The sequence below is a fragment of the Rissa tridactyla genome, chromosome 19 (genome assembly GCF_028500815.1).
Source record: "Rissa tridactyla isolate bRisTri1 chromosome 19, bRisTri1.patW.cur.20221130, whole genome shotgun sequence".
Lineage (NCBI taxonomy): Eukaryota > Metazoa > Chordata > Aves > Charadriiformes > Laridae > Rissa > Rissa tridactyla.
The window spans coordinates 7824251-7835451 of NC_071484.1; the positions used below are offsets into that span (position 1 = coordinate 7824251).

Here is an 11201-nt window from a genome sequence, read left to right on the forward strand (position 1 = left end):
ACAAAGCAATAGTCACATAGAGTGGGACCTGAAAGCCTTCAAGGCAGAGACATTTACTGGAATTGCTTCCAAGATACACAATTCAAAGTGGGCAGAACAAAGGAGGTTTGGTTTATCTCAGCAAGGAGCCGATTTATAGCAGAGAAATCAGGGAGATGGTACTTGCTATCTGTACGCAAGGGCATACCTGGGCTGTATTAGCTGTTCGCACCTCCCCAGCTCCCGAGCTCAGGCGGGGCCAGAGGAGGGTGAGAATGTCTCTGCCTTGTAAGAGATGAACCCGCCAACCTCTTCTTGTGAGGACCTTCCCCACAGAAACACCCTTTTCCCTAGCTTTCCTCTAACTCCTCTTTGCCAGCTCCCGCTTCACAGGAGTTAAAATGGCAAAATGGCATCAGCTTCCTTCTTCTGCCAATTCAACTTTTTTTTTTTTAAGTGGGAAGCGCTGGAAATTGAGCACCGTCTTGCCTCTCCCTGGGCTGCGCGGCTGGGAAGTGGCACGCGTACAAGTGCAGACGCTGTAAAACGTTTCTTCCTGGCCAAATGGAGTGAAGACAACTGAACCTGTACTTGCCCTTAGCTGAAGGGCAGTGTCAAAACTTCATTTTCTTTTTGATTAACCCTCAGATTAAGTAATTTAAAGGGAAGGAAAGCGATTCTGCTGAGTGACACTAATTTCAGTCTGATTCATTTTACAGTGTTGTAAAAACAATTATGTGCCTGGCACCCTCCAGAACATTGAACACTGTTCAATAACCATCAGATCTACTGAGATGAAACTGATACAGCTTGTTAGAGCATAAACTTATTGAAAATGTGCTCTGCAGCCAGACCAAGCGGACAGTGGCTTTTTTTTCTTTTTTCTTTTTCTTTTTCTTTTTCTTTTTCTTTTTCTTTTTCTTTTTCTTTTTCTTTTTCTTTTTCTTTTTCTTTTTCTTTTTCTTTTTCTTTTTCTTTTTCTTTTTCTTTTTTTTTCTTTTTCTTTTTCGTTTTCCTTTTCAGTACTATGAGCTTGGCTGATTTTCCTCAACTTAAATAAAAAGGTGCGGTTACTATCATCTCTTTTGATCAGATTTTTAGAGGAGTACACCTCTCACTTGGGCACTTAATTGGATTAACAAGTCATATAACGGATGGATTTACAAGTCATATACGGGACAAGCAGGGGATCGGGCCTAGTCAGCATGGGTTTATGAAAGGCAGGTCCTGCCTGACGAACCTGATCTCCTTCTATGACAAGATGACCAGATTATTGGATGAGGGAAAGGCTGTGGACATTGTCTACCTAGACTTTTGAAAAGCATTTGACACTGTCCCCCATAGAATTCTCATGGAAAACCTGGCGGCTCAAGGCCTGGATGAGCATACGATCTGCTGGATCAAGCACTGGCTGGATGGGCGGTCCCAAAGAGTGGTGGTCAATGGAGTTAAATCCAGCTGGCAGCCGGTCACAAGTGGTGTCCCTCGGGGCTCGGTGTTGGGACCATTTCTGTTTAACATCTTTATTGATGACCTTGATAAGGACATAGAGTGTATCATCAGCAAGTTTGCAGATGACACGAAGCTAAGCGGGAGTGTTGATCTGCATGAGGATAGGGAGGCTCTACAGAGAGACTTGGATAGGTTGGACCGATGGGGCAATGCTAACGGTATGAGCTTCAACAAGGCCAAGTGCCGGGTCCTGCACTTGGGCCACAACAACCCCATGCATCGCTCCAGGCTTGGGGAAGTGTGGCTGGAGAGCTGCCTGGCATGAAAGGACCTGGGGGTTCTAATTGACAAGCGGCTGAACATGAGCCAGCAGTGTGCCCAGGTGGCCAAGAGGGCCAATGACATCCTGGCTTGTATTAGAAATAGTGTGACCAGCAGAAGGGGGGAGGTGATTGTCCCCCTGTACTCAGCACTGGTGAGGCCACACCTTGAGTATTGTGTCCAGTTCTGGGCACCTCAATACGAGAGAGATCTTGAGGTGCTGGAGCGAGTGCAGAGGAGGGCAACGAAGCTGGTGAAGGGCCTGGAGAATAAATCTGATGAGGAGCGACTGAAGGAGCTGGGACTGTTTAGTTTGAGGAAGAGGAGGCTGAGGGGAGACCTCATCGCTCTCTACAACTACTTGAAAGGACACTGTAGAGAGGTTGGTGCTGGTCTCTTCTCACAGGTCATTAGTGATAGAACAAGAGGGAATGGCTTCAAGCTGCAGCAGGGGAGGTTTAGGCTGGACATTAGGGAAAAATTCTTCACAGAAAGAGTGGTCAGACACTGGAATAGGCTGCCCAGGGAGGTGGTGGAGTCACCATCCCTGGATGTGTTTAAGACTCGTTTAGATGTGGTGTTAAGGGATATGGTGTAGGGGAGAACTTTGTAGAGTGGAGTTGATGGTTGGACTCGATGATCCCAAGGGTCTTTTCCAACCTAAATGATTCTATGATTCTATGATTATGATTCTATGATTAATCTGATTTTTCAGAAGTATTAACAACTTGTGGGATTATGTGTTAGGGGCTTTCAAAGGACTAAACTTTTGTAACAGCTTGGGACAATTTTTAAGTATTTAGCAATTATGTAGAAGCCAGAAATGGCCATCTTCCATTTAAGCTCTTAAATAAAATGTGCATTCCCAGTGCACTGCCCCTAAGGATACCCCATCCTGTCCTAACTCACTGGTCAGGGCGCACACAGCAACCTTCAGTAATCCAGATCTTCTGAAATTAGCTGCTTGGAGTCGCTGTTTTCTGACTATATTTACACATCTGTCCATTTTAATACTTAAACTTATATCACTGTGAAACCAAAAAAGGAAATAATTAGTTCTGTATCATTTTTCTTTTTCCACAATAACACAAGACAATGAAGAAACTTCCTTTTACAGACACAGAACCTCTTTTATTGAGATTCTGCTATTGAAATAGATGACTTCAAAAAAGAATATCCTAATGAAATTCACTTTTCCAGAATTAAAAGGTAAGAGGTGTCTGAATATATCCAACCATGAAGGTTCACTCTCAGCTCTGAAATGGCCAGAACAAGGCTGTAGACACGAATGTTACGGGATCTCACTCTTTGCTCAGGAGTCAGTAGGAGCTAAAGCCCCCGAGGGGTGTCTTTGCTGTCGGATCCAAGCCTGTGCCATTAACAGCTGGAGCCGGAACCAAAACCAGGCTGAAGCTGTCAGAATGATCGACTCCACTTTGGAGAGAATGAGATTTGGTTCTGTTCCTCGTTCCGTGGGTCACAGAGAAGGTTCCAGAGAGGTCCAGTGACACAGAAGATCATCTCTGTCAACTAGCAGCAAGCTCGGTGCCTCAGTTTCCCTATCCACAATACTACTGTTATAACCATATTTTCCCAATCCACTCGTGATGTTTTGTATAGTGTTTCTAATATGCCGTGCTTCTTTTCTCCATGTACGTTTGGTTCCAGAACTGAAGGATGGATAAAAGAAAGAGGTACTAATTGCCTTGATTGTACTTTTACACAGGAACAGTCTTGGAGTAGGTACCTTAATTTCTACCAAAACTTCAATTAAAATATATGAAAAGATGAATACCTTATTGATGCCCTGCACTGGAATTATCTTCCTTAACACAGACACATCTGTCTCACAGGGCTAAACAGCTTGTATCAGGAGCTGATTCAAAATCAGATTGATGAGATGCACCAAGACTAAATTCATTCTTGGTGCAACATTGCTGAGGTCAGTGAAATGGAGAGCATCAGCTCAGTCTATGTTACAAAATTGGCTAGTGTTAAAAAATGAGCTAAAAAAACTGAGGATGAGGCACTGGTTACCTTTTAATTTTGTTTCATGTTGTTGTTCTGCTGGAGCAGAGGTTTTCATCCCTTGCTCAGTCCCCACCTTCCCTCAGTGACTGCCTGCTTTGAAACAAAACAACTGAACAGAAAAGAGTGGAACAGCGCCTGTAGCTACCTCTGCAGCAGATCTGGAAAGTGCTTTTGTTAAAAACCATGACAAAACAACACTTCCCCCCCACTCCCCTGCCAGCATTTTTCTAACATAGTTCCACAGGTGAAATTCAAATTCAAAGAACGAGCGCTGAACACCGAACCGGCACTATTAACAGCAGTGGGCTCTGGACACAAGGATGAAGATCAGGCAGAATGAGGCACCGGGTTATATTTGTTCTGTTGCTGAGAGAGGAAACAAGAAGCAATAGCCTCAAATCTTTCTTTTATCAAGGCAGATGTTGTGAGTGCTTTGGATGGGGACAGTGTCTCCTTACCTCCAGTTTTGTTAATATGCAGTACACACACATTTTCTGAAATTGAGCTTGAAAAAGAGATCGCCTTATCCAATGAAGCAATTTGTCAGATGCATGAGGTCTTTTTGCCTTTAATCAGATGAAAACTAGGCCCAGGAAGGGCATATCTGTGAGTAGTTGAGTGCTCTCTTAACAGGGTTAAGTGCAAAATGAATGACTCTCAATGGAGCAATACAAACAACCAGCCCTGCCAAACCCCCAGACTCACAAGATCACAGTTGGTGTCCCTCATTTCGGCCTCTTCCACCCTTTACTCTTCATGAGACTGAGAATTGAGAGTCTGCTACACCACATGAATGTATTTTTTTTAATACTCTACAGTCTCATGAAGAGTCATAAATGCATAGGACTTGTTTGAACATATCTTGCCTCGTGAATAGAAAATTTTTGAGATGTGGTGCAAGGACTCGGTGGTTCAGCTGAAGTTCAGTACAGAGACGTTTTTTTCCTCACTAATTGTATTCCAGTAAGTAGATCAGACACCACACCGGCACTCTTTGCAAAGGATTTTTCATTGAGCAAAACAAGCGCTGGCAGCAATCAGCTACCATCGTAGCAAGCATATATACATCAAGTTCCAGTACAACGGTTTCACGACAGGACACCCACAAACTCCTGACACTTCTTTTTTAAAGGCAAATTTCACTGGTCATCTATTGATGGATGTTACTTGCTAGCAAAGCTGTAAAAGTGGAAGCAATTGCCAAAGAGTATATTTTTAAAAAAAAAGAAACAACGAAATGGTTCTGTCAGTTCCCAGTGAACAACACTGTCTAGAGAAGAGAGGATGTCTTCATTTGGGGAGACACAAATTTTGGGAGTAGAGGTTTGCTCAAGCCCCGTAAGGAAGGAAACATGATATTTAACATACGAATGGTATGTCCACACTACAGGCTGAAACTCTAAACAACCTAGCTCAGATTCTGGAAGCGGTAGAGCTAAAGCAGAGCTGCACGTGCATTGTCAGTTCTCAGCTCAGACATTGCTTCACAAGGGGGTTCCCAAATTAGCTTGCTCCTCTGTGCAACTAACCTGCATGCAGGACAGTGTTTCATTATTTTGGTGGTACTTGCTTATCACCACCTTTGTGTCACTGCTCATAAAGGCACCAGCTTGAGACCAGCTACTCCATACTACCACTGTAAGACTGCAGAACAGACACATGCTTTGGAAGCAGACTGAAATCATATTGTGAAAGAAAGCACACCCTTCCCCACCAGCCTGTGACACTCCCACAGATTCTGTTAAACCTGGACGTGGGACTAGTGAACAACTTGCAAAACAGATCCTGAAAATCCTCTTCCTGGCAGTGTATTTCTGTATTGTCTCCAGGAACGACACGATGGCAAAAGTGAAGGCAGCAGAAGCTAGCACCTTCCTTGTCAAGGTTTTGCCTTCTAAATATAACTTCTACCAGGTCAATACATCATTTCTGAGACAGTTATCATACACTGAATATTGCTGATTAATCATCTAGCACAAAAAGCAAATCAGTTCCCCTCTTGGCAGTGTTCAATCCTTCATTCCTAAATCACTTTAAAATTAAAATTAGGAAACTTTTGCTCTTTTGATGCTTTGCCTTAACATCTATAAATAGAACACTGAGGATACAATGCTGAGTCAGAGGAAGAAAAATCACCCGCTGAGTAACTCCTGTCTCTCCTTACTACAGCCCCAGCGAGGGATAGGGCCCACTATACCATTTTTCACTGTATGCAGTTCACCCACTATTTGCAGAATACTTCTGGAAGGTGGTAGTTCTTGGACAGGTAAATATTACCACCCAATTTCTCCTCCTCCTCTTCCTTTGTCCTCAAATTTATTTGTAGCTTCCACTGCTTGTAACTTAGGGCACACTATGCTGCTCTCTGCATCAAATAACTAGTATGCTGCTGCCACAAGCTATTTAATATTTTCACAAGGAGATCAAGGATTTAGAGAACTGGAATTAGAAAACAGAAAAAAATACTGTGAATATAGTCCTTGAAGTGTTTTTTACTTACTGATCTGACTCTGTTGAAGGGTGATGACCACATACTGCAGGATCACTTGGATTGTAGTTGTTGCCATCCAGTGGCTCCAAATCTTACTTGACTTTTGCTAAAAATCATACCCAGCCTGGAGCAACAGAGACAATATCCTTTGGCATATCTGAGCTCACAGATGGACTAAAGGAATGCGTTTACACCGCATCCTAGGTTTAATCCCAAGCACCCGCACTTGCCTAGAATTGAACTGTGTTTGCATTCTGTGGCTCCAGGAAATGCTAAAGCAGAAATTGTGAGCCCAGCCTACCCCTTTGCATAGAACTTTTTGCAGAAAGCAGAGCCCACAAACCGGGCTCTGTGTCTGGCCCCATTGCCTTTATTGCTAGAACCGATAAGATAAAATAACTGATGCGAAAGCCCTTCCTCACCTACCTGCCTCAAACTGCATATAAACTGAATTCCTATGTAATTTGATGGCTACGTAGAGCACAGTATGTAGTGTGTTAGGAAGTTAAATATATCTTACAGGTGACAGACATGCGGAGCCAGGTCAGGGGATGCACTATACTTGATCCCAGCATCTAAGGTCAGAGGTGACAGGAAATCTGGCATTTTGCTGCTGGTTTCAACAAGGATTTGTGAACAAGTCACTTAAGCTGGAAAAAATGCCTTCGTATTCAGCCTGTTCTTGGTAGAGTGATGCCAGCTGTTTTTTATATATATTGGAAAGAGGGAAACAAATCAGTAACACAGTCAGGTTACACTGAAATTATATCCTCAGGTTGAATGCAGAGTTGATATCAATATTAGTGGGTGCTGGGAGTAGAAGAAGAGGAGGAATTGGCATTAACTCGCTGTGCTCCAAGAACCACTGTCTGCCCCTTCCATTACCAAGCAACTTCCACCGAGGGTGACGGATAACTGAACGTCTTCTGTAGGCAAAGAACTGGAGTGAAGCTGGGCACCAAGGTGAGGACTCCTGCAGGCGGGCAAAGCTCCTCGCAAGCGTTCAGGAGCACAGCCACTGGTTTTCCACGGATTCAGTGTAGTCTATCCCCCTCTGCTGGCCACCCATCCGGCTCCAGGAATTCTGCAGGAGACCTGGAAAGAGCAAAACCAACGCGAAAGTGGTGGGAAGAAAGAGGCTGATGGTAGCAACCAACAGGCTGTGGGGGGAAAAAAAAAGGAAGACCGACCAGTTAATACATGCTCATGTTGCAGGGTCAACGAGAGACTCTTATCCTCAAGCAACTGGGGCTTGGATTTGTGATTCAAGATAATATCAAACCCACGCATTTCAAAGTACACACTACTCTGGTGTGACTGGGTGAGCAGATGTGATAGTTATGTTTCATAATAGCATGTGCTGTTACCCATATTTTATTAATAACATCTCTATATGCAGCCACATCTGGCTGGCATCACAGCCATCTTTCTGCATGCAGTTATAAAAAGTGGCCAGTTTCCTAGAAAGGGCAGAATATTGGAAACTTTGATAACAAACACAAATGTAACTGAACTGATGTATTTCTACCCTAATATTCCAATAGCTCAATCACTGTACTGCTTCTTTATATCGCTATAACTGTATTCACGCCTAGAAACTCCTATTGCTCAACCTACTGCTGAGTTAGAGCAGTCTCATGTCCTAGTACAGGAAAGGATTTAGGAAGCAAAATGTAAAAAAGAAATGTATACTCCTGGATCACCTTACAAAAGTTATGCCTTGCACAGCCACAGCACTGCTGCCGATTTATTTACAAAGAAAGAACATGGAACATTGCAAGAGAAATGCTTGCAATAGGACAAATATTATGTCTAGGTAAACGAATATAAACCTGTCTATCACAGCTGACAAGATAAATACAGTAAAGATATAGAATTGTTATGGTGTGATGATCTAAGATTACAAGCAAAGTTTGGAAGGAGTGGTAAGATCTTATTAGACAAATCAGTATACTGAGGAAAAGCCGGCAAGCATTTAACCTCAAGGAAAAAAATTGAAACAAATCCAATGTATGCTGTCAAGCTGGAGTACAAACTCCCCTCTGTGGAGTTTTCTTCACAATTTTGGTGTCCAATTCTGTTACTCATCTGAGTTGCTTCACTTGATTTATTCAACAGCAAAAAATATGGTGCATTGGGGAAACACAGAGAGATGCTTTGAAGACTTATGTCAAGCATATGAAGGTGTACGAGAAAAGGTAAACACTACCCCCTCTGGGAGTAGTAGCTTAGAAATGTTATCTCCTTTTTACCTCTTACTACCAGTGTCTTTTTCTCTGGCAGAATTAACTCTGTTCTTGTTAATGGAATAATTTGTCAGATGCATGCATACATTATCCTGTAAATGAATGAACAAGATGCAGGGTTAGAAAGGTATTAGCCTCCTCCCTTCTTCTCTACATGATCCTGGTCACACTGCATAATGTACAAAGCATCTTAATTAAGCACAGAAGATTTAATGGCACTAAATATGATCAGCCCTATACTGATCCCATTACTCTAAAGAACCCAATAAATGAGGCTCAACAGTTTCAATTTCACTTCACTGCAATCTCATCAGCATTCCAATTCCATCACTTCTGAGAAATCAGCAGTTTCAATGGAAGATAACCCTCTTTCTCAGTCAGGCCCCATTCTACAACCACTTATTAGTAGAGCTAATTCTGTGTTGGAATGATCCAGAACTGCATACCAGAACCTTTCCTGGCCATCAGCTAAGCCATGACTTCTTTTCATAAAGAAGTAAAACAAAATATTTTAGCATTTAGGACTTTCTTCCTTCCAAGATTTCTTTTTCTTATAACTATCTTTTTTCCCCCAAAATAATGCTTCATGAAAACTAGTACCAGAATAATACAGAAAATTAATTAGGTATGTATTTATAGAAGTATTAACTGTGCCAAAACTTGTATGCAGCACTGATCTGGATAATATAACACATGCTGTCTTCTACTACAGAATCTGCTCAAATATTTCATGCATAATTTTATTTATGGTGCTCAGATAGTAGAAAGATGAATTACTAGTATTTATGAAGTGCTTAGAGATTCTCAAGAGAAAGATGCTTTGGACAGTTGAACTATTATGATTTCTCTGTCTCTCTGTCTGCTATGTATTGAACTGTCATTAACTTCTGCTAATAGACTTGTTTCCTTACCAAGCTATTATGCAAAAGGTCAGAGGATGCTGAAGTAGCAAAATGTGTAAGGCCCTCTTTATAGACAAATATCCTCAGAGGGTCACAGTATGTCACCACCACATAAATCCTCAGATCAAACTTAAATCTACCAATAATAAAAGGCTTGGAAGGAGTACACAAAGCCAATTTGCTTCCAAACTTGCTTGAAACACACGAACAACACTGGTAACTCATTAATCGCTATAGCAAAGGTGACAAGCCTCGCTGATGGCCCTGCTGCTCTCCCTTCTGTGCCAGATATGCTTCTACCATAGTCTAGCCTGATGCTGAGCTGGGAAAGATACTGTAAATGCCCCTTACTGGGGTGTACGTCCCTAACACTGACCAAACTAGAGCTTGGGTCTGCATGACAGCCAGTGTTCGCAGGTTCTCCGCTTCATTTAAAGCCATAGCTGCTCTTCATACAGCTCACCAAGTGTTTGAAGTTCACTTCAAGCATGAATGTTTGAAGGAATGAAACATTAACAAGAGAAAAGGAGCCTGTGGGTCAGTCCACTCTGTCTCCTGCTCAAGAGGATCTGATTTCCTACTTTCTTTTTCTCCAAGCCAGAGGGTCCACGTGTCCTCCCTTCCATCTCTTATTTTTTTCAGACATTCATAGACTTTCATTCTTTCCTTGGAACATTCCCTAAAAAATAACAATGAGGTCAATGCAAAGTCAAACAAATTTAGTCCATAAAACAAAGTGTGTCCAAAGGTCAACAATAAAACAAAATAAATTAAGGTTTTGCTCTTCAAATTATTGGAAGTCCAAACAGCTAGAAGCTTACAGAAATTTTTATATTAGATTTCATTTGGGACATGACTTAAAAGCGTCAATCAAAAACACCTTGGTGAGACACTTATTTGGAAGAGGAGATAGGGCTTAATGGGACTCATGAAAAATGAGTAACTTAAATGCTCATTCCCTAATGAGGGATAAAGTTTTCCTTGTTCAATGCATCTATCCCGAATGTCCTGAACTATTGTCAAGGTGATTCTGTCTCAAAATATTAGAAGTCATTTCTGAACAAGAGTTTACAGAATAACATGTAAAGTAGACATTTGTCTTTTGACAGCAATGAATTCTTTCGACAATGATGAATCTGAAGAAAATGACCAGTGAATGCTATTTATGGCTGAGTGACCACATCAAGGCAAGGCTAAACTGGATATTAAAACACCAGCTCAGTGACAAAGCAGCAATCTTGAAGCATGGAACGGAGGGATTACCCTTGAGCTGTAGAGCTGGCAGATCATATCCTGTCCGGGTTTTGTGTCCTTCTCAGATTTGGCGATGAAGACGTCTCTGCCCTGACAGCCAGAGTCCAGTTTACAGATACAGGCTACAAATTGTCATATCTATGAGGAGAGAAACAGAACAGAGGGACACTAAAAAAGTCGTGAAAAAATTGCATTAAAGCTGCTTTCTAACGTAGATTTTCTAGGTCTAGGTTTTCAAACTACTGCAAGAATTTTGCAAAAGTGTAACTTTAACTATAATGGCAAATAGGATTGTAAGAATATTGTAAGATTGAAGAATCAGGACTACTTTCCTTCAGTCCTCTGCACTTAAAAAAGTTTTAAGTGACAATTGCTTATTTTTCCTGATTTCTTTTCCAGCACTAATTTCAGACAGAGAAAACTATTTGCTTTCCTCTAGCCCAGCATATCTATCTTTGCCTAGTACTCAGGAGAGGAGTCTAATATGCTGGAAGCTAGACAATTCTGACATGCAAATAATAGAAT

At 41.8% G+C, this 11201-nt stretch overlaps 1 long non-coding RNA gene across 2 annotated transcripts; it reads right to left on the minus strand.

The window, feature by feature from the left end:
• Positions 1-4568: 4568 nt before the first annotated feature.
• LOC128919293 (uncharacterized) lies at positions 4569-10816 on the minus strand. Of its 2 annotated transcripts, none has more exons than XR_008469875.1 (4): positions 10686-10816; positions 9886-10101; positions 8527-8612; positions 4569-7369 (listed from the first exon to the last, which is right to left on the minus strand). It is a non-coding gene; the product is annotated as an uncharacterized LOC128919293 (long non-coding RNA). The 2 variants fall into 2 exon arrangements; XR_008469874.1 differs by having other exon boundaries at positions 9799-10101.
• Between the last annotated feature and the right edge of the window lie 385 nt (positions 10817-11201).